The 23,148-nt window shown below is 45.2% G+C and overlaps 1 protein-coding gene and 1 pseudogene across 1 annotated transcript in view; both read right to left on the bottom strand.

Moving 5' to 3' along the window:
• The window catches only part of LOC126473866 (mannose-binding protein C-like), a 793,976-nt gene that overhangs the window by 712,379 nt on the left and 58,449 nt on the right, over window positions 1–23,148 (bottom strand). The gene's annotated exons all lie outside the window — the stretch shown is intronic.
• Window positions 1,243–1,360, bottom strand: LOC126476004 (5S ribosomal RNA; annotated as a pseudogene).

Here is a 23,148-nt window from a genome sequence, read left to right as displayed (position 1 = left end):
TCTTACCATTTTCATGTACAGGCGTCACCTGCGCTTCCTCCAGTCCCTTGAGACCTTGCACGGGGCCCGCATCTCGTGGTCGTGCGGTAGCGTTCTCGCTTCCCACGCCCGGGTTCCCGGGTTCGATTCCCGGCGGGGTCAGGGATTTTCTCTGCCTCGTGATGGCTGGGTGTTGTGTGCTGTCCTTAGGTTAGTTAGGTTTAAGTAGTTCTGAGTTCTAGGGGACTTATGACCACAGCAGTTGAGTCCCATAGTGCTCAGAGCCATTTGAACCATTTTTGAACCTTGCACGGGGCTGGGCATTCACGATATGAGGAAACTAAGTAAGAGGCCACATCCATAAAGTACTCTCTTTAAAACAGAATTGGGGTTCCATCATACCTGGTGACTTACATGTTTTCAGCCCTTTCTGTTGCTTCTCTACGCCAGGGATGCTTATTACTAAGTCCTCCAGCCGGCCGTTGTGGCAGAGCGGTTCTAGGTGCTTCAGTCTGGAACCGCGCGACCGTTACGGTCGCAGGTTCGAATCCTGCCTCGGGCATGGATGTTTGTGATGTCCTTAGGTATGTTAGGTTTAAGTAGTTATAAGTTCTAGGGGACTGATGACCTCAGATGTTAAGTCCCATAGTGCTCAGAACCATTTGAACTACGTCCTCCATACGGGAATCTGTACGACGGTCAAACGACGATATGTTTGTACGATGCTCCTGCATGAATGATTTTTTAACGCGAGATTTAAAACTTCCGATTTCCTTTTGCTGTGTCCTGTTATAATAGCAGACTGTTCAACGAATGACAGCCTAGCAACCACTTCCACTTCATGGCCTGCCTCATCAGTCGAACTGATCTAGTGAATATTATTCGATAAATTCCTAGACGTGATCACTTTTTCGTACGGAACCAGAACTGACGCGCCGATGCGGCTGGCAGTTACTTCAGAGAAGACGTGTAATGGTTGCTATTAATATTCTGTCACTTCACTATGCCTGGTGGTGTGAGTTTTATTTTCACATACACAGTTAACATAAAATGAAATATATAGCACTCCGTCTTCACCCCACAAGTGGCCCATCGGGACCATCCGACCGCCGTGTCATCCTCATTGAGGATTCGGATAGGAGGGGCGTGTGGTCAGCACACCGCTCTCCCGGTCGTTATGACGGTTTTCTTTGACCGGAGCCGCTACTATTCGGTCGAGTATCTCCTCAATTGGCATCACGAGGTTGAGTGCAACCCGAAAAATGGCTACAGCGCATGGAGGCCTGGATGGTCACCCATCCAAGTGCCGGCCACGCCCGACAGCGCTTAACTTCGGTGATCTCACGGGAACCGGTGTATCCACTGCGGCAAGGCCGTTGCCTAAAATGAAATAGGAAATATCAAAAAAGACACATGCATTTTTAAGAAATGTTAACTGTGGCATATGACAATATTTGTCGGTAAACCTCCGTAAGAGATCTAATTTATTTCATATTCCACCTGCGACAGTCTCTACGTGGACAATCTAGTTGCGCAAAAAAAAGGTCAACACTATGTGGCTCACCCGTCGAATACGTCCATAAATGCTACAATTTATTTGAGTGCGTACATTGCTGCGATGCACGTGACCTACGCCTTCGTTTGCACGCTTTATTTCACCAACTTTTGCAGAATGTTCGACGTAACATATGGTTCACTGGCCTTCATCATCTCCACTTTCCTAAGCCTGCCGTGATAATACGGGACTGCATGTAGTTCCTGTTTATTTACCCGTGTGGCTTGTGTACGGGGCATGTGGGCGACAAAACCGCGTCTAATTATTCCTGACGTGAGGTTTTGCTAGTTGTCTGGTTCGCTTGAGGTGAATACCAGGAATATCACAGATGTTTATTTCAACCACAATTTTATAACCCAATCAGTGCTCCCCCTTTAAAGACGGATCCTGTAACGAGATAGCTCGTTTTATGTCAGATAGTTTTCCATATAGTGTGTCCGAAGCAGAAACGTAGAACAACATCAGAACGTTCCTGACTGAATAAGGAAAAGCGCTTCAAAACCCAGGCAGTATGGTATAGTTCGGTGCCAGACAGTCAGTGCTTTGTGTGTCTCTAAACTGGTTCGGCTCATTGCTCTGCATCACAATGAATACGTTGTCAGTAGCTCCAGTAGCAGTGGGCACGTCTTTCGACTTTTTACACGAAATTGGAGCAGCGTAGAAAAATTGTAGGTTTCGATAATATGGAAGAAATAAGTGTTGCAACTCTAGTTTTAGTGCGCATGCAAACAAGGTGTGTAAACTGCTGAATGAACGGATAACTTTTATTGGAGTGCAGTCCGCGTCAAGGCCGACCGCCTAATCAGTTGGCTGAGGCCCTGCGCGTGGGAAACGGACGAGTTGAAGCGTCCAAGGAATCTCGCAGATTCCCAGCCGCCACACGTGTTGACCGACTCACACAAAACTGGACCGATTTTTATAGACAGCCTACTGCTGCCTACGGAAGATGTAACAGGTGTTTTGAAAGATACGTAATTGTATAATCTTCACACATGTTCCGTCTTGTATAGATACAATGTCATACAAAGTCGGCATGGAAGGGTAAGAAGGAGCATTTCTCCCCTTGCTAGAATCTGAGAGTGTTGACTTTTTACTTATTGTAAAATGGTCACATATTTCGGGAACAGACTGTCTGCGGGTCCTCTAAACCGCAAGTTTAGCATGTCGGAGAGTCACAGAAGATACTGTGACTTTAGCGATGACTATGTAACTTTGATTCGTTGTCACTTTGTTGGTGAGAAATTGTGCTGTTTTCTTCTTCGATTTCGTTGCTGTCCTGGTGTCAAGATGGATAAGAATCTTTGCAGAACGGATGGAGGAGGAGATTAGTGTTTAACGTCCCGTCGACAACGAGGTGATTAGAGACGGAGCGCAAGCTCGGGTGAGGGAAGGATGGGGAATTAAAACGGCCGTGCCCTTTCAAAGGAACCATCCCGGCATTTGCCTGAAGCGATTTAGGGAAATCACGGGAAACCTAAATCAGGATGGCCGGAGACGGGATTGAACCGTCGTCCTCCCGAATGCGGGTCCAGTGTGCTAACCACTGCGCCACCTCGCTCGGTTTTTGCAGAACGGAGTCGAGGTAATTTTTATTTCCGAACTTTTCTCTGTACCTTCTTCGTACAGCTATTTTCTGGTTGCAGGATAGGATAAGCGCGAGTATTTAGGTAAGCCGTATTTCTCCCGACGTGCGTTCCCAATGCGAACACGGAAGTCCCATATAAGGATTATACCGACATTTAGATTTACACCGCGGAGGTATTAAGTAAACTAAAGAACGTGCGTATGATCTAATCAAGTACATACACTGAAGCACCAAAGAAACTGGTATAGGCATGTGTATTGAAATACAGAGATATGTACACAGGCAGAATACGGTGCTGCGGTCGGCAACGCCTATATAGGACAACAAGCGTCTGGCGCAGTAGTTAGATCAGTTACTGGTGCTACAAAGGTAGATTATCGAGATTTAATGAGTTTGAACGTGATGTTATAGACTGCGCACGAGCGATGGGGCACAGCATCTACGACGTAGCTATGAAGTGGGGATTTTCCCTTACGACCATATCACGAGTGTACCGTGAATATAAGTAATCCGGTAAAACATCGGATCTCCGACATCGCTGCGGCCGGAAAAAGATCCTGCAAGAACGGGACCAACGACGACTGAAGAGAATCGATCAACGTGACAGAAGTGCAACCCTTCCGCAAATTGCTGCAGATTTCAATGCTGGGCAATCAATAAGTGTCAGCGTGCGAACCATTCAACGAAACATCATCAATATGGGCTTTCGGAGCCGAAATCCCACTCGTGTACCCTTGATGATTGCACGACACAAATCTTTACGCCTGGCCTGGGCCCGTCAAACCGGCATTGAACTGTTGATGATTGGAAACCTGTTGCCTGGTAGGACGAGTCTCGTTTCAAATTGTATCGAGCGGATGGACGTGCGTGGGTACGGAGACAACTTCATGAACCCATGTTCAAGCTGGTAGACGCTCTGTAATGGTGTGGGGCGTGTGTAGTTGGAGTGATATGGAATGCCTGATACGCCTAGATACGACTGACAGGTGACACGTACGTAAGCATCCTGTCCATTGTGCTTTCCGACGGACTTGGGCAATTCCAGCAGGACAATGTTACACCCCACACGCCCAGAAGTGCTACAGGGTGGCTCCAGGAACACTCCTCTGAGTTGAAACACTTCCGCTGGGCACCAATCTCCCCAGACGTGAACCGAGGAGTGAAGCAGTATATTGCTCCCTCCTACGTATATCTCGCGAAGAGACCATGAGGATAGAATCAGACAGATTAGAGCCCACACAGAGGCGTACCGACAATCCTTCTTTCCACGAACAATACCAGACTGGAGTAGAAGGGAGAACCGACAGAGGTACTCAAGGTACCCTCCGCCACACACCGTCAGGTGGCTTGCGGAGTATGGATGTAGATGTAGATGTAGATATCTGGGATGGCTTGGAACGTGCTGTTCAGAAAAGAACTCAACACCCTCGTATTTTTACGGATTTATGGACAGCCCTGCAGGATTCGTGGAGTCAATTTCCTGCAGCACTACTTACACATTAGGCGTCTCCTTGCCATGTCGTGTTGCGGCACTTCTGCGTGCTCGCGGCGGCCGTACACGATATTAGGCAGGTGCACCACTCTGTGTGGTTCTTCAGTGTATATTTAAATTTCTATGAAAACAAATGCATCTATCAAGAAGAAAGGTAAAGAAAATGGTTCAAATGGCTCTGAGCACTATGGGACTTAACATCTGAGGTCATCAGTTCCTAAGACTTAGAACTACTTAAACCTAACTAAGCTAAGGACATCACACACATCCATGCCCGACGCAGGATTCGAACCTGCGACCGTTGCAGCAGCGCGGTTCCGGAACGAAGCGCCTACAACCGCTTTCCTTTCGCTGGATATTTTACCCCATGTGGTACGCATCTCATGAAACACTGTCTATCCCCTAATGAAGCAGATCACTGCCCTGGCGTTGACTGGTAGCTGTTTCTGTATCGAATGTTACTCGGCTGCAGAGGACGCGCTTCGGCAATCAGCAGTATTCACCCGACCAAGCACCCGAGCAGTGAGTCGTACAAATGCGGACTCAGTGGACGCAAAGGCTCTTTCGCAATCAGCGGTCGCACACCGAAGTTACACTAACCTCCCGCCTTTCTGATATTCCACCAGGGCGAGTAGCTAAGCGTGCTCAACATACAACGCAAGCCGCCCGTTGTAGCCGAGCGGTTCTGGGCGCTTCAGTCTGGAACCGCGCGACCGCTAGGGTCGCAGGTTCGAATCCTGCCTCGGGCATGGATGTGTGTGGTATCTTTAGGTTAGTTAGATTTAAGTAGTTGTAAGTTCTAGGGGACTGATGACCTCAAAAGTTAAGTCCCATAGTCCTCAGAGCCATACAACATAACCGAGCGAGGTGGTGCAGTGGTTAGCACATTGGACTCGCATCTTGGAGGACGACGGTTCAAACCCGCGCAGGTCATCCAGATTTTTGTTTCCCGTGATTTTCCTAAACCGCTTCAGGCAAAAGCCGGGATAGTTCCTTTGAAAGGGCACCGCCGGCTAACTGACCCATCCTTCCCGAACCCTGTTCGGTCCTCTCCACCAAATCAATCAACCAACCAACATTAACTGGAAACCTTCGTCTCGTTTCCGACATGTTTAGTAAAAAAGACCCCTTAATTACGCTGTTCCAAAAACTCGTCCTTTCATTTCATGAAAGCCAAGAATCGCATATCTCGCTTACGCAGGCCCAATCTTCCGAAAGAATGGTAGAGTTCTACGGAAACGTGCCGTTCAATATATGTTTTTCTCCCGCCAAAAAGGAAAATAAATCTTCTTTTCAGTGTTGTAGAATTGTGATGCATGTTTTATGCTATCGCATAATGACGTCCCTGGGAAACGAAAACCACTTTTGTGAATATCGATAGTGGTTACGCAGACAGAGATCCTGCGAAGCCCAGCTCACTCTGCTCGTCCATGAAATCTAGAGTGACGAAGACATCGACGCCCAGGTTGATGCCGTGTTCCTCAACTTCAGGATGGCGTTTGATGCAGTTCCCCCCTGCCGTTTAGCGAAAAAAATACGAGCTAAACTAGCGCCGGGTCAGATTCGTAATTGGGGTCAAGACTTCCTTGCAGACAGAACTGAATATTTATTTATTTATTTATTTATTTAACCTGATCAGATTAGGGCCATCAGGCCCTCTCTTACATCAGACCAGTGTTCCACACATGCAGCATTTCACGCATCAGAGTTACATCATGACCATAGTTTAAATGAGAAAATTAGCTTACTCTAGTGACAATATGAATAAAGAGTAGTGACTAAGACCTAATAAAGTAAATGCGGCAGTATTGTTACAACAGGTGCTATACTGTGAGTAGGCTGTTTAGGTTTTTTTTATTGGTAACGCCACCTCTGTATGAAAATCACTGGCTGTGCTGTGTGCAGTCTGTGTCTAGTTTGCATTGTTGTCTGCCATTGTGGTGTTGGGCAGCGGCAGCTGGATGTGAACAGCGCGTAGCGTTGCGCAGTTGGAGGTGAGCCGCCAGCAGTGGTGGATGTGGGGAGAGAGATGGCGGAGTTTTGAAATTTGTCATGAACTGCTATATATATTATGACTATTAAGATAAATACATTGTTTGTTCTCTATTAAAATCTTTCATTTGCTAACTATGCCTATCAGTAGTTAGTGCCTTCCGTAGTTTGAATCTTTTATTTAGCTGGCAGTAGTGGCGCTCGCTGTTTTGCAGTAGTTCGAGTAACTAAGATTTTTGGTGAGGTAAGTGATTTGTGAAACGTATAGGTTAATGTTAGTCAGGGCCATTCTTTTGTAGGGATTTTTGAAAGTCAGATTGCGTTGCGCTAAAAAATATTGTGTATCAGTTTAAGGACAGTCATGTAAAATTGTTCTAAGGGGACGTTTCAATACATACAGATTATGATAAAAGCAATAGTAATAACAGTAAAAAAAATGAAATAATAATGATAAACTTGACTAAGATCTAATAACGTAATACAGATTATGGTGAAAGCAATAATAATAACAGTAAAAAAAATCAAATAATAATGACAAACATGAGAAAGATTGGCAATAGCAATGAAGATTTGTGCAGATGTGCATTAATATCTTGGTGTGTAAGGTAGATGTTTACTAGTATAGCGAGTTTTGGGGAAGGGAGATTTAAGGAGGGGGAAAGAGGGAAGTAATGAGGTGAAGTGCATTCATGTACAGAGGACGGCACTACTGTTGCTTAAGTAGATACGTCGATTAACTGTTTTTTGAAGCCGGACATGTTTTTAAGTTCTCTAACATAACGAGGGAGGTTATTCCAGAGTCGGGTTCCCTCTACTGTAAAGGACTTGGAGAAGGTGACTGAGCGATGCAGTGGAACGGAGAGGATTTTATTATAATGGGAACGTGTGTTTCTGTCATGTTGTTCCGACGTAAGCGTTAAGGACGAGGAGAGATATGAGGGACAGTGTACATTTATAAGGCAGTAGATGAGACAGAGTGTATGGTGTCACCGCCAGACACCACACTTGCTAGGTGGTAGCCTTTAAATCGGCCGCGGTCCGCTAGTATACGTCGGACCCGCGTGTCGCCACTATCAGTGATTGCAGACCGAGCGCCGCCACACGGCAGGTCTAGAGAGACTTCCTAGCACTCGCCCCAGTTGTACAGCCGACTTTGCTAGCGATGGTTCACTGACAAATTACGCTCTCATTTGCCGAGACGTTAGTTAGCATAGCCTTCAGCTACGTCATTACCGGTTACTATTGATGCTGTAAAACATGTACCGTCAACAGCGATGTTCACCAATTATGGATTAAAGTTAAGTATTCCAGAAGCTACGTACATTTTTTGCTAGTCTCAAGACATTGTCCTGATTCAGATCTCACGCCAGCCTGCGTGAGCTTTAACGCGTGCCTTTCGGCTTCACCTCATAGTGGCTTGGCTGTCTTGCCAAGTCACAACAGAGTGTATAGAAATCTCTGCGTTTGTCTGCACTCAGCCAGGACAATTTTGCATATGCTGGTGAAATGTGATCAAAAAGTCGAACGTCACAGATGTATCGAACGCAGGCATTCATGACCAATTCTAGACGTCAGGAATTTTCCTGAGAGAGGCCTTGTAGGATGATATCGCTGCAGCCAATGATTGGAAGTGTAAGTGTTTGTACTAATTTCTTTTTCAGATCGAAAGGGAAGAGTTTTTTATATTTTTGTAGGGCATGAAGGGATGCTGATGCTTTTTTGCACACTGCAGTTACGTGCTCTGTCCAATTTAGATTTTCGTCTATTATTACTCCCAAACTCTTTGCTGAGGGAGAGAAGTTAATATTTGTTCCATTTAGGATAAGAAGTGGTACGGATCCCCGATGTTTTGGGCTAATGAGCTAAGAGTGACCAACAAGTACCGCTTGGGTTTTAGATGGGTTTAGTTTTAGACCTATGTCCTGTGCCCATTTTGACAGTGCATCGAGGTCAGTATTGAAATTTTCAATAGCTTCCTTGAGATTGCTTGGTTTCGCACTTAGATACAACTGAAGGTCATCAGCATACATATGATATTTGCAATAGGTCAGAACGGATGACACATCATTGACATGCAGAGAGAAGAGTATAGGACCTAACACTGAGCCTTGGGGAACGCCTGACACTACCTGCCGCCATTGTGATTTTATATTCCCAGACAGGACGCGTTTATTCCTAGACAGGACGCGTTGTCGTTCTTAACAGAACCAAATTGACAGATGAAAAAGTAATTTTAAGAGTACCCTAAGAGTGTGTTTTAGGGCCGTCAGTGTTTACAGTTTATATTCGTGGACGACAGTATTACGCGTAGGTCACAGTAAACTGCACTGCCTTTAATTTTACCCATTTAACTACTCATCGAACGGCGAGCAGGCGACAACCACCTGTAACAAATGAGCCAGGGAGATTGCGAAAGCGTCCGCTGGCAGCACCTCTCCAGCCAGGGGCTGGATGGCTCGTCCTTGGGACGGAGGGGCTTCCTCGCTGCCAGAAGCTCCACATTCCCGTCCCACCCAGAAGAGGAGGCGTCCGGTCTGGCTGGCTCTCCAGCGAACTCCCGCTGGACGCTGGAAGGCCGGCGGCCTTCGCGCACTGACCTCGCGGGCGCACTTGATTCCAGCGCGCCGCAGCCGTGACGCCACCGTAGCGGCCGCGGCCGCCCGTGTTGCCCCGCGCGTCTGCCGCTTTCTATTTGTAGATCTAGCGGCGCTGCCATGGAGTAGAAGTATCTCTGGAGTGAGCATTCAGAAGCGCAGAATTGATTTTGTGTTGTCAGCATACGTTGCCACAATGATCACGTGATCTCGGGACGCCGTAGATTTGTCCGACATTTGTCCTATAAAGTTTGAATGTTGTCATATCGCTAGTAAAGACAGATTCCCTTCGTAAGTGCTGTGGATTTAGTATAGACGTTCTTCAGGCACCATAGCAGTTTACGTCTGATATTTGAAATAAATGTAGAGGCCTATCTCACTAGGGGTAAGATAGATACCGCCTACAGGAAAATTAAAGAGACCTTTGGAGATAAGAGAACGACTTGTATGAATATCAAGAGCTCAGATGGAAACCCAGTTCTAAGCAAAGAAGGGAAAGCAGAAAGGTGGAAGGAGTATATAGAGGGTCTATACAAGGGCGATCTACTTGAGGACAATATTATGAAAATGGAAGAGGATGTAGATGAAGATGAAATGGGAGATAAGATACTGCGTGAAGAGTTTGACAGAGCACTGAAAGACCTGAGTCGAAACAAGGCCCCGGAAGTAGACAATATTCCATTGGAACTACTGACGGCGGTGGGAGAGCCAGTCCTGACAAAACTCTACCGTCTGGTGAGCAAGATGTATGAAAAAGGCGAAATAGCCTCAGACTTCAAGAAGAATATAATAATTCCAATCCCAAAGAAAGCAGGTGTTGACAGATGTGAAAATTACCGAACTATCAGCTTAATAAGTCACAGCTGCAAAATACTAACACGAATTCTTTACAGACGAATGGAAAAACTAGTAGAAGCCAACCTCGGGGAAGATCAGTTTGGATTCCGTAGAAACACTGGAACACGTGAGGCAATACTGACCTTACGACTTATCTTAGAAGAAAGATTAAGGAAAGGCAAAACTACGTTTCTAGCATTTGTAGACTTAGAGAAAGCTTTTGACAATGTTGACTGGAATACTCTTTTTCAAATTCTAAAGATGGCACGGGTAAAATACAGGGAGCGAAAGGCTATTTACAATTTGTACAGAAACCAGATGGCAGTTATAAGAGTCGAGGGACATGAAAGGGAAGCAGTGGTTGGGAAGGGAGTAAGACAGGGTTGTAGCCTGTCCCTGATGTTGTTCAATCTGTACATTGAGCAAGCAGTAAAGGAAACAAAAGAAAAATTCGGAGTAGGTATTAAAATTCATGGAGAAGGAATAAAAACTTTGAGGTTCGCCGATGACATTGTAATTCTATCAGAGACAGCAAAGGACTTGGAAGAGCAGCTGAACGGAATGGACAGTGTCTTGAAAGGAGGATATAAGATGAACATCAACAAAAGCAAAACAAGGATAATGGAATGTAGTCGAATTAAATCGGGTGATGCTGAGAGAATTAGATTAGGAAATGAGGCACTTAAAGTAGTAAAGGAGTTTTGCTATTTTGGGAGCAAAATAACTGATGATGGTCGAAGTAGAGAGGATATAAAATGTAGGCTGGCAATGGCAAGGAAAGCGTTTCTGAAGAAGAGAAATTTGTTAACATCCAGTATTGATTTAAGTGTCAGGAAGTCATTTCTGAAAGTATTCGTATGGAGTGTAGCCATGTATGGAAGTGAAACATGGACGATAAATAGTTTGGACAAGAAGAGAATAGAAGCTTTCGAAATGTGGTGCTACAGAAGAATGCTGAAGATTAGGTGGGTAGATCACATAACTAATGAGGAAGTATTGAATAGGATTGGGGAGAAGAGAAGTTTGTGGCACAACTTGACCAGAAGAAGGGATCGGTTGGTAGGACATGTTCTGAGGCATCAAGGGATCACCAATTTAGTATTGGAGGGCAGCGTGTTGGGTAAAAATCGTAGGGGGAGACCAAGAGATGAATACACTAAGCAGATTCAGAAGGATGTAGGTTGCAGTAGGTACTGGGAGATGAAAAAGCTTGTACAGGATAGAGTAGCATGGAGAGCTGCATCAAACCAGTCTCAGGACTGAAGACCACAACAACAACAACAACATTTGAAATAAATTGGGCTGTTAGCTTTGAAGACCAAAATGAACGAGCATGACGTCACAGAAGCTTCACGTCAGCATGTATTTACAATGTCTTTCATGTCACATCTCGCCAAGTCGCTTAACACAGTACTGAACGGCGAAATTGGAGCTTTGAGTGCCATCCCTAATATGCATAAAATGTTAGAGTATAGTATCAGAACTGAGGAGCTAACAACGACAAAATTTGTCAATGTCCGAAGCAAACTTTATAACCATGTTCTTGATCAATTATGTTTGATAAATTACTGGGAAGTGAGGCAACGTTTCAAAACATCGACAATTATTTGCTAGGGAAAATGTGTACATTCATACACATCAAAGAAAGCTTCAAACGAATTAATGAAGCCCGTTAAACTTACCCATTATGTTGTTTCTTACGTAATTAATAACAACTGTATTTTACTCCTTCATTAAAGCTCACTTTTTTGCTTAAAATGTCATATGGTGGAATTTGCTTCGTCTACTTATGTTCTTATACATACACATTGTGGGCGTAGGCGCCAGTGTGTTATCGTAAAACCTAAATAACTTTTCACCTTCAGATATACGACCTCGGTTGTGTAAAAAAGTGGAAAAAATGTCCCAATCGTCATGGAATATCTCCAATTTGTCACTAAAACAAAGCGCTGTTATAGCCGGCCGCGGTGGCCTTGCGGTTCTAGGCGCTTAGTCCGGAATCGCGTGACTGTTACGGTCGCAGGTTCGAATCCTGCCTCGGGCATGGATGTCCTTAGGTTAGTAAGGTTTAAGTATTTCTAAGTTCTAGGGGACTGATGACCACAGATGTTAAGTCCCATAGTGCTCAGAGCCATTTGAACCAAAGCGCTATTATAAAATAAACATTATGAAGATACAACATTACAAAATCAACTATTCTAAGGAGAATGAGCGCGGCAAAAATAAGTTAACTTACGATGTTAACAGACTGGTACCGTCAAAATTTTCTTCCCGAGAAACCTCGACGTATCGTGAAATGACGTGACGTTCCGTTGACGACCTGTGCGAATGCCTCCATTCGAAAGGTATTGTAGAATGTTTTGGTGTTATGTGACGAGACGTGACGCCACCTGATGGCGGACGCGAATTGGCGTTAAACAATCGACGTCGTCCCTAGATCACGTGACAATTCCAGTTCAATGTTGACAACATGCGCAGGACGCAATGCTCACTCCAGAGATATTTCTGCTCTATGGGCGCTGCTGCGACCGCAAGGTGTGCGCCTGCCCGTTATGACAAGAATCGGGAGATCACTGGAGGTTGTAAAGCACCAACAAGCACCGTGGTGGAGATGGATCAATAAAAATACGAGCTGCTAAAAAACGTTTTGTGCAGCCACACCTACATCTATACTTCGCAAGGCACCTGATGGTGTGTGGCGTAGAGTACATCTTATACCAGCGCCACTTCCTCCCTTAACTCCTGTAGTCCCAAATAGTGTTCTAGAACAACACTTGTTGGTGTGTCTCTGCGTGTGTTCCAGTCTCACAGTTGCACCTTTATGCAGCAGGGAGCAAAGTTGAAAGGTCTCTGCTGGATTCCTTTCATGTCAATTTCTTAAATCTGTTGTCATTTACGGCATAAATTCCACTTCTGAATTTACTGTGGTGTTTCTGACTCCGCCTGGGAGGAGACTGAGCAGTGGAACGTGGTAATTTTTGCACATAAACAAGAACGATCTGTCACACTACTACACTTTAAAACACAGTTTATATGTAATTCATGTCACACAGTCTGATACAGAACCTACATCCGCTTTCTTTTATATACTGCATATGATAAGATCCCCCTTCCCTTCTGTGTGAAAGGATGAATGAGCAAATGTCTTTCTAGTTGCATGCTTGATGGTAGCAGACAAGCCTGTCTGCTAGAGATCAGTAGGACCAACGTCGGAACAGGTAGCTACGCTTTTTAAAAGCAGAGAGGTTTCTATTCTTAGTATGGGCCTGGCCCTTCCTTGCCATGTTGGTCACTTCCGTTTGTATCTGTTAAGCACCCTCGGTAGGGGCCCAGGTCAGTCTGTCCGCGGCGAGCGTCTGAAGTGGTAAGATCTCCGGCTAAGCGCGTGTCTGCTAAGGACAGTAAATTTCTTAATTTCAGCCTAACTGAAAATTAAATCACCTTTATTTCAGGTTTAGTTCTAAAATATCTAATGTTATCTTAAATTGCAACGCAGTGTAATTCGAGTGTGAGGTTCAGAATATCTTCCAGTAGTTGCTTTGTCACTACTTTGTGAGTAAAGTGGAACCACGTGTTGATCAGTAACTCTAACTAAGATCATCAATCTTAAATGCGAATGTGTGTGAGATTATAACGCCTCGTCTTGACAATATTTTTCAGTATAGCAACTTTTCTTTATGTTCAACCCACGTGGAATGTACTTTGTGAGACCAGTACCACGTGCTTATATAATTGTTTGACCCATCAGGTTAATAGTAAGACGATAGTAACCAGTTCGATGTTTTTCTTTTGTCATTTGTGTTGCGATGTAATTTATTTTAATTATCAAAATTATTGTGGAGTTACACTCTTTGTGTAAACCAAGTTGACCATGTGGTGTAAGCATCAAAGTAGCCCTCAGCTATTCTTTTCGGGAAGATTTCACAGAGAGTTAGTATGAATTCAGTATACCAGTGTGTGGTAACTTCATGACGGACAGGATTGCGCTACAAACGTAGCTTCTTTGGGTGAAAATTGAATCGGTTGGTTGTGGTTAATTTCCTCTTGCATATGTTTCAACATTCTTCGTGTGTTATTTTATGAATGCAGTGTTGTATGCAGTCTCCCAATCTTGGCTCCATATTTGATGTGTTCCGTAAGATTACAAACTCACATTTTCACAATCCTAAATAAGGCACCAGTTCAGTTATGAATCAAGTTTAATATGCTGAAATTGCAACGGAACAATGATCAATGTTCAAATAAATGTCCAAATGTAAACTGATTAATTTCTTTTTATTTAAATTGTCTTATATATATATATATATATATATATATATATATATATATATATATATATATATATATACACTCCTGGAAATTGAAATAAGAACACCGTGAATTCATTGTCCCAGGGAGGGGAAACTTTATTGACACATTGCTGGGGTCAGATACATCACATGATCACACTGACAGAACCACAGGCACATAGACACAGGCAACAGAGCATGCACAATGTCGGCACTAGTACAGTGTATATCCACCTTTCGCAGCAATGCAGGCTGCTATTCTCCCATGGAGACGATCGTAGAGATGCTGGATGTAGTCCTGTGGAACGGCTTGCCATGCCATTTCCACCTGGCGCCTCAGTTGGACCAGCGTTCGTGCTGGACGTGCAGACCGCGTGAGACGACGCTTCATCCAGTCCCAAACATGCTCAATGGGTGACAGATCTGGAGATCTTGCTGGCCAGGGTAGTTGACTTACACCTTCTAGAGCACGTTGGGTGGCACGGGATACATGCGGACGTGCATTGTCCTGTTGGAACAGCAAGTTCCCTTGCCGGTCTAGGAATGGTAGAACGATGGGTTCGATAACGGTTTGGATGTACCGTGCACTATTCAGTGTCCCCTCGACGATCACCAGTGGCGTACGGCCAGTGTAGGAGATCGCTCCCCACACCATGATGCCGGGTGTTGGCCCTGTGTGCCTCGGTCGTATGCCGTCCTGATTGTGGCGCTCACCTACACGGCGCCAAACACGCATACGACCATCATTGGCACCAAGGCAGAAGCGACTCTCATCGCTGAAGACGACACGTCTCCATTCGTCCCTCCATTCACGCCTGTCGCGACACCACTGGAGGCGGGCTGCACGATGTTGGGGCGTGAGCGGAAGACGGCCTAACGGTGTGCGGGACCGTAGCCCAGCTTCATGGAGACGGTTGCGAATGGTCCTCGCCGATAACCCAGGAGCAACAGTGTCCCTAATTTGCTGGGAAGTGGCGGTGCGGTCCCCTACGGCACTGCGTAGGATCCTACGGTCTTGGCGTGCATGCGTGCGTCGCTGCGGTCCGGTCCCAGGTCGACGGGCACGTGCACCTTCCGCCGACCACTGGCGACAACATCGATGTACTGTGGAGACCTCACGCCCCACGTGTTGAGCAATTCGGCGGTACGTCCACCCGGCCTCCCGCATGCCCACTATACGCCCTCGCTCAAAGTCCGTCAACTGCACATACGGTTCACGTCCACGCTGTCGCGGCATGCTACCAGTGTTAAAGACTGCGATGGAGCTCCGTATGCCACGGCAAACTGGCTGACACTGACGGCGGCGGTGCACAAATGCTGCGCAGCTACCGCCATTCGACGGCCAACACCGCGGTTCCTGGTGTGTCCGCTGTGCCGTGCGTGTGATCATTGCTTGTACAGCCCTCTCGCAGTGTCCGGAGCAAGTATGGTGGGTCTGACACACCGGTGTCAATGTGTTCTTTTTTCCATTTCCAGGAGTATATATATATATATATATATATCACCGGTTATCGTAAGATGACTACTAAAAGATTATAATTAATGTTAGCCTGGTTCGGAATTTGGTAAACTAGACTGGATACCTGGTGAAACAGTTGCTCAGTAATGCAAGGTTAACTTCCCCAGATAGGTCACAGCTTTTAACCCGCTTTTATTGTCTTGCATATCAGCACCGCATTCAAACAAATTAATGCATCAACGTTACAAAGTGTTGGTTGATTCTTCTAGCTATGAACACCCTCGGAATTTTAACAGCACATCACATCGCGACGCATCAGGCACCTGCCCTGACATTTTATGAGCAGCTCCATGACCCTTTCTCAAAAAGGGTTCAAATGGTTCTGAGCACTACAGGACTTAACATCTGTGGTCATCAGTCCCCTAGAACTTAGAACTACTTAAACCTAACTAAGCTAAGGACGTCACACACATCCATGCCCGAGGCAGGATTCGAACCTGCGACCGTAGCGGTCACGCGGTTCCAGACTGAAGCGCCTAGAACCACACGGCCACACCGGCCGGCGACCCTTTCTCATCTGCTGAATGAACCAGTAAAGAAACGCCATTCTTCTTTCCATCTTATCAATTTCCTCTGTCAGTCCTATCTGGTAGGGGCTCCAGACTGACGACCAATATTTAATAAAAGGTCGAATGAGAGTTTTGTGAGCTATCTACATGGTCTGCACTTCCCAAAGGTTTGTCTAATGAATCTCAGTTTCGTACCTGTCTTCCCTGAGATTAATTTTATGTGGTATTTCACTTAAAATGTCTCCGTACATATAATCCGCCGGCCTTTGTGGCCGAGAGGTTCTAGGCGCTTCAGTCCGGAACCATGCAGCTACTACGGTCGCAGGTTCGAATCCTGCCTCTGGCATGGACGTGTGTGATGGCCTTAGCTTAGTTAGGTTTAAGTAGTTCTAAGTTCTAGGGGACTGATGACCTCAGATGTTAAGTCCCATAGTGCTCAGAGCCATATGAACCATTTTTGAAATTAAGTCGGGTGACAATTGAGAGAAAAACAGCCCTCGGTATAGTGCCCTGGGTATAGTGACCGAGGGCTGTTTTTCTCTCAATTGTAACTATTCACGGTCTCTGAACGTGCAGCCATGTACAAAATTTTGTAAGTCGGGTGATGCTGAGGGAATTAGATTAGGAAATGAGACACTTAAAGTAGTAAAGGAATTTTGCTATTTGGGGAGCAAAATAACTGATGATGGTCGAAGTAGAGAGGATATAAAATGTAGACTGGCAATGGCAAGGAAAGCGTTTCTGAAGAAGAGAAATTTGTTAACATCGAGTATAGATTCAAGTGTCAGGAAGTCGTTTCTGAAAGTATTCGTATGGAGTGTAGCCATGTACGGAAGTGAAACGTGGACGATAAATAGTTTGGACAAGAAGAGAATAGAAGCCTTCGAAATGTGGTGCTACACAAGATTGCTGAAGATTAGATGGGTAGATCACATAACTAATGAGGAGGTATTGAATAGAATTGGGGAGGAGAGGAGTTTGTGGCACAACTTGACTAGAAGAAGGGATCGGTTGGTGGGACATGTTCTGAGGCATCAAGGGATCACCAGTTTAGTATTGGAGGGCAGCGTGGAGGATAAAAATCGTAGAGGGAGACCGAGAGATGAATACACTAAGCAGTGTCAGAAGGATGTAGTTTGCAGTAAGTACTGGGAGATGAAGAAGCTTGCACAGGATAGAGTAGCATGGAGAGCTGCATCGAACCAGTCTCAGGACTGATGACAGCAACAACGACAACAACTCCCAAATATTAAATGGACGTGACTGCTCCCAGTGTCATCAGACACAAACGGGGACTTCCGCCAACGCCCAGTGCGCCGCAACCGTTTCTTTGACGATCGATGGCCAATCTCAGTGGCAAGCGTATGTCCTCTGGAGATCATCCTCCACGTAGCTACAATTTTCTAGCATTGCGACTTCTCTGTGTGCACCATGCAGCTTCCGTGGTTATGCGCTAGGTCATTTATGCATATTGTTAAAAGTAATGGTCTTATAACGCTCTCTCGTGATATGCCAAGAAGATTTCTATCTGTTCAGAATGACAAGCATAATCTTCATGATCTGAGCGCGCGCGCAAGTGTGTGTGTGTGTGTGTGTGTGTGTGTGTGTGTGAGTGTGCGTGTATGTACGTCTGGAACCTTCTCAACACTTTGACCGCAGTTAACTGATTACGTACAGGCACTTTTAACGGAAACGGAGGTAAAAGTAAACCTACATTCACAGAGCAGTGTTCAGTATGTCGGTTTACCTTGAACGGTCTTTTCTCGTGTGGACCACAACTTTTCGGTGATAAAGGTTGTCAGCACGGGAAAGTTCCCCGCCGAGTTGACGTGCAAAACAGAGATGTCTTTCAAATGCCAGTCAATCACTAACCTATTAGATTCTCCATGTTTGGATGGTGCTGATCCCGCAAGTATTGTTAATTAATGAAAGCCGCTCCAGTAGCTTAATTAGAACTTTATTAAATCCATATAACCATTTCCGCCTTCTTATTTTATCACTATTAAGCGTATCTGGAACTGCTACAACATAATACAAATACATAAAAATATTTTATATCGTAGGAGAGGAGAAACGTTTATATAGGGTGTCCCAGCGGGAATGGTCAGTATTCATGGATGTGACAGGAAGCAATAAAGTAAATATCGTGTCTAAAATGCATATCTTAAGAGCTGTCAGCAGTTCTTCGATTTCGATACTGTGAAACACATCTCTTCTACTGTAAGCTCTTAGGTTTCCATACTTTTTGATCAAAATAAGAAAAAAAGTCATCTTCGCTATTGTAAAACGTATCCCTTGTACTGAGGAAGTCTCTGTAGCTCTTAAGGAATGCGTGAATGCGTTTTTGACCCCTTATTAACTGGGTACACAGCCTCCAAAAATATGGAAACCAAAAAACTTGCAGTAGGAGAGAAGAACTGCTCATAGCTATTAAGGTGACCATTAAAGGACCATGTTTACCAAACTTTTTGCTTCGAATGACCGTTCCTATCATCTCTCTGAATACTAACCACTCCTTCTGGGACACCCTGTACAAGCTTTGTCTCCATTCCTATCATATAAAACATTTTTATGTATCCGTATTATGTATTGTCAGTTTCAGATACACTTCATTATGGCCTAATAAAAAGGTCGAACCTGGCCGTGTGGAGTTAATGAAGTTTAAATTAAGCAAATGCAACGGCTTCTCAGGCAGTCTGTAATCTGCTTCTGACACGTAATAAAGCAGAAAATAAGACAACAACTGGTCGTGATGGTAATAATTCCAGAGACCGAAAACAAAGTTATCCCCTACGCAACGGAAATCTAAGGCTGTAAGAGCATTTTGTGGCTAAGTAAAATATAACGACGTCTCGCATACCGTATGGCTGCCCTAGAGTCGATACCATTAACAAGTTACCATCCCACTTAGTTGTGCAACGACCTAATCGGTATTTGACAACAACGTTAGCTAAACTTCCGCTCAAGCGCCATCAAAATTATGTAGCTACACGTCGCTATAACGTAAAATAAATGGAGTGGAACTTTTCCAACAAACGTTCAGATACGGAGTGTGGTCTGTTTACGTCAGTCTGTGTGCGTATTATAATAATATCCTAGATAACATGCGCTACTAGAACGATTCTTGAATTTCCAACAGTCTCATGGTGAGGATTCTATCCGCCTCCGCAGCCGAAATCGCTGACGCTGTGTCACTCGAGTCGGAGGTACGCCGATTCGAATCCTGGTGGTGGAAAAGGTTTTCACTGCCAGTATTTGGCCGGCAAGGGGAAGAGAGGTTGTGGCGTAAAATTTCTGACCACTGTCGTTCCCCAAAGTCCCGGAGGATTAAATTCCAAACCTCTCCGTGGTGTCTCATGGAGTGAGGTCATGTGACGCTCCTCATGATAATCCCTCCGTCAGATGGGGACATTAACCTCGTCGGCCCTCTTAGTGCTATTCGAGCGGAGTAGGGTACGTGCTGGCACCCGGTTTCCGCCTCTCCCTTCCGTTCATCCAGAACTACAGAGTACAGACATTCATCATAGTCATCCATACAACACAGAAACGTACCTGACATTCATAACAGTTCGGAGTGAGGCAATGGCAAATCACCTCCACTAGGATCTCGAATGCTACAGTGATGCAGGAGTCCTGCCTCTGCTGGCTACGCTCATTTCCTGAGTATGGGACTACTTTTTACTTGAACAGTGGGGTTATTTAAACTGAAAGAAAACTGTTATGATAAAAGAATATAAATTACTATGCACCACGTCACCACCTGTGACAGCTTACATCATATGGCTTTAGAAATGGTAGACCCAGTCCTTTACTGTTAACCGGTAGCAAAACACCAACATACATGTACACTACTGGCCATTAAAACTGCTGCACCACGAAGATGACGTGCTACAGAAGTGAAAATTAACCGACAGGAAGAAGATGCTGCGATATGCAAATGTTTAATTTCTCAGAGCATTCACACAAGGTTGGCGCCGGTGGCGACACCTACAACGTGCTGACGTGAGGAAAGTTTCCATACACAAACAGCAGTTGACCGGCGTTGCCTGGTGAAACGTTGCTGTGATGGCTCGTGTAAGGAGGAGAAATGCGTACCATCACCGGTCGCAGGTTCGAATCCTGCCTCGGGCATGGATGTGTGTGATGTCCTTAGGTTAGTTAGGTTTAATTAATTCTACGCTCTAGGCGACTCATGACCTCAGACGTTAAGTAGCATAGTGCTCAGAGCCATTCGTACCATCACCTTTCCGACGTTGATAAAGATCGGATTGTAACCTATTGCGATTCCGGTTTATCGTATCGCGACATTGCTGCTCGCGTTGGTCGAGATCCAATGACTGTTAGCAGAATATGGAATCGGTGGGCTCAGGAGGGTAATACGGAACGCCGTGCTGGATCCCAACGGCCTCGTATCACTAGCAGTCGAGATGACAGGCATCTTATCCGCATGAATGAAACGGATCGTGCAGCCACGTCTCGATCCCTGACTCAACAGATGGGGACGTGTGCAATACAACAACCATCTAACAGTTCGACGACGTTTGCAGCAGCATGGACTATCAGCTAGGAGACCAAGGCTGCGGTTACCCTTGACGCTGCATCACAGACAGGAGCGCCTGCAATGGTGTACTCGACGACGAACCTCAGTGCACGATTGGCAAAACGTCATTTTTTCGGATGAATCCAGGTTCTGTTTACAGCATCATGATGGTCGCATCCGTGTTTGGCGATATCGCGGTGGACGCACATTTGAAGCGTGTATTCGTCATCGCCATACTTCCGTATCACCCGGCGTGATGGTATGGGGTGCCACTGGTCATACGTATCGGTCACCTCTTGTTCGCATTGACGGCACTTTGAAAAGTGGACGTTACATTTCAGATGTGTTACGACCAATGGCTCTACCCTTCATTCGATCCCTGCGAAAGCCTACATTTCAGCAGGGTAATGCACCACCGCATGTTACAGGTCCTGTACGGACCTTTCTGCATACAGAAAATGTACGACTGCGGCCCTGGCCAGCTCATTCTCTACATATATCACCAATTGAAAACGTCTGGCCAATGGCGGCCGAGCAACTGGCTCGTCACAATACTCTTGATCAACTGTGGTATCTTGTTGAAGCCGCATGGGCAGCTGTACCTGTACACACCATCCAAGCTCTGACTCAGTGCCCATGCATATCAAGGGCGTTATTACGGCCAGAGTTGGTTGTTCTGGGTACTGATTTCTCAGGATCTATGCACCCAAACTGCGTGAAATTGAAATCACATGTCAGTTGTAGTATAATATATTTGTCCAATGAATACCCGTTTATTCATCTGCATTTCTTCTTGGTGTAACAATTTTAATGGCCAGTAGTGTATATTATAAGGGGGCGATAAAATGTTTGCGTTTTATTCTGTCGTTGTAGCATATATGCAGAGTATCGCAACTCAGATGCGGGTATATGAGCACCGACATATAGGCAAGTGACAATAGTGAAATTCGTGTCTTTCCGATGCGCGTGCGGTCAATGTAGAAAAGTCAACTATGGAGACGTTATTACCAAATCTGTTCAAACAATGCCAACATGCTGTTACTCTTTTCTTGGTTGCCGGAGGATAAACACCGGTATACGTCCTTAGGAGAAAAATGGTTCAAATGGCTCTGAGTACTATGGGACTTAACATGTGAGGTCATCAGTCCCCTAGACTTAGAACTACTTAAACCTAACTTACCTAAGGACATCACACACATCCATGCCGAGGCAAGATTCGAACCTGCGGCCGCAGCAGCCGCATGGTTCCGGATTGAAGCGCCTAGAACCGCTCGGTCACCCCGGCCGGCTCTTTTCAACGAATTCTGCTTCGCATAACGCTCGACAATGAACACACGCTGCTTTATCGTGAGCGCCATTTTGTGTTCCATTCAGCTGGTTGCTAAACATGTGTGCCACTCAAAAGTACCGACAAAGCAAAGTGTTCGTGACAGAGCAGATTGGAGATGCAGTCGCATACATCTGACAGCAACCGATTGTTGCAACTGAATCACGCTTTCCAGCCTTTTCTGTGATCGGGAGTTGTTCTGGTGATTAACAAGGGTCAGTCCCCGTCAGTCTCACAAATATTTTCCGCTCCATTTCTACTTCGCCACCCTTTATTAGACCTTGGGGCAAACAACTGACATTGATCTGTCGTCCTTTTCAGTGCTGAAACCAAAAATTCTGTACAGGCTATGAGAGGTAGGTATCTCACCGACAGCGGGACCATTGGCCATTTCAAACGGTACAGAAAGTGCGAGTACTTAAAGGAATGACCGGCGGAAGATATCACGCAAAAGCACTATCGCACCATTTATCTGGAGTGATTTGTGAAAGTCACCGATAAGAAGCTGTCATAGCTGTTTTGAAAGATATAACTGGTATTGCACTATACAACAGGTTTTATTCCACAATCTGAATTTCGGCCCTAAGACATTTGCAAATGTTACAAGACTCAAAAATCATCAGACTTGAGTAGAAGAGAAGGCTTCGTCAATATATGTATTTTCGCTTATACAAACCAATTTTGTCAACAGTAAATGCGAGAAGATTTATGTAATTGGCTAATTTACTGGCAATTAGCAATAGTTATTCATTTGATATGGTTATGGAATAAAATAGATGACCAAATTCCAGACTCAAAGTTCGCTACACTGTGTCTAAGCACATATAATTATGTTTATGTCAGTAGCTGCTTTGACCTGGTGTAGCGAAGTCCATTTGGAGAGTCCTAAGGAGAAGGTTAGTAATGAAACCTTTTCGTCTACAATTGGTT

The sequence above is a fragment of the Schistocerca serialis genome, chromosome 4 (assembly GCF_023864345.2).
Source record: "Schistocerca serialis cubense isolate TAMUIC-IGC-003099 chromosome 4, iqSchSeri2.2, whole genome shotgun sequence".
In the NCBI taxonomy this organism is placed as follows: domain Eukaryota; kingdom Metazoa; phylum Arthropoda; class Insecta; order Orthoptera; family Acrididae; genus Schistocerca; species Schistocerca serialis.
The sequence above is the reverse complement of the archived record's forward strand: the minus strand, read 5'-3'. Positions and strand labels throughout refer to the sequence as shown.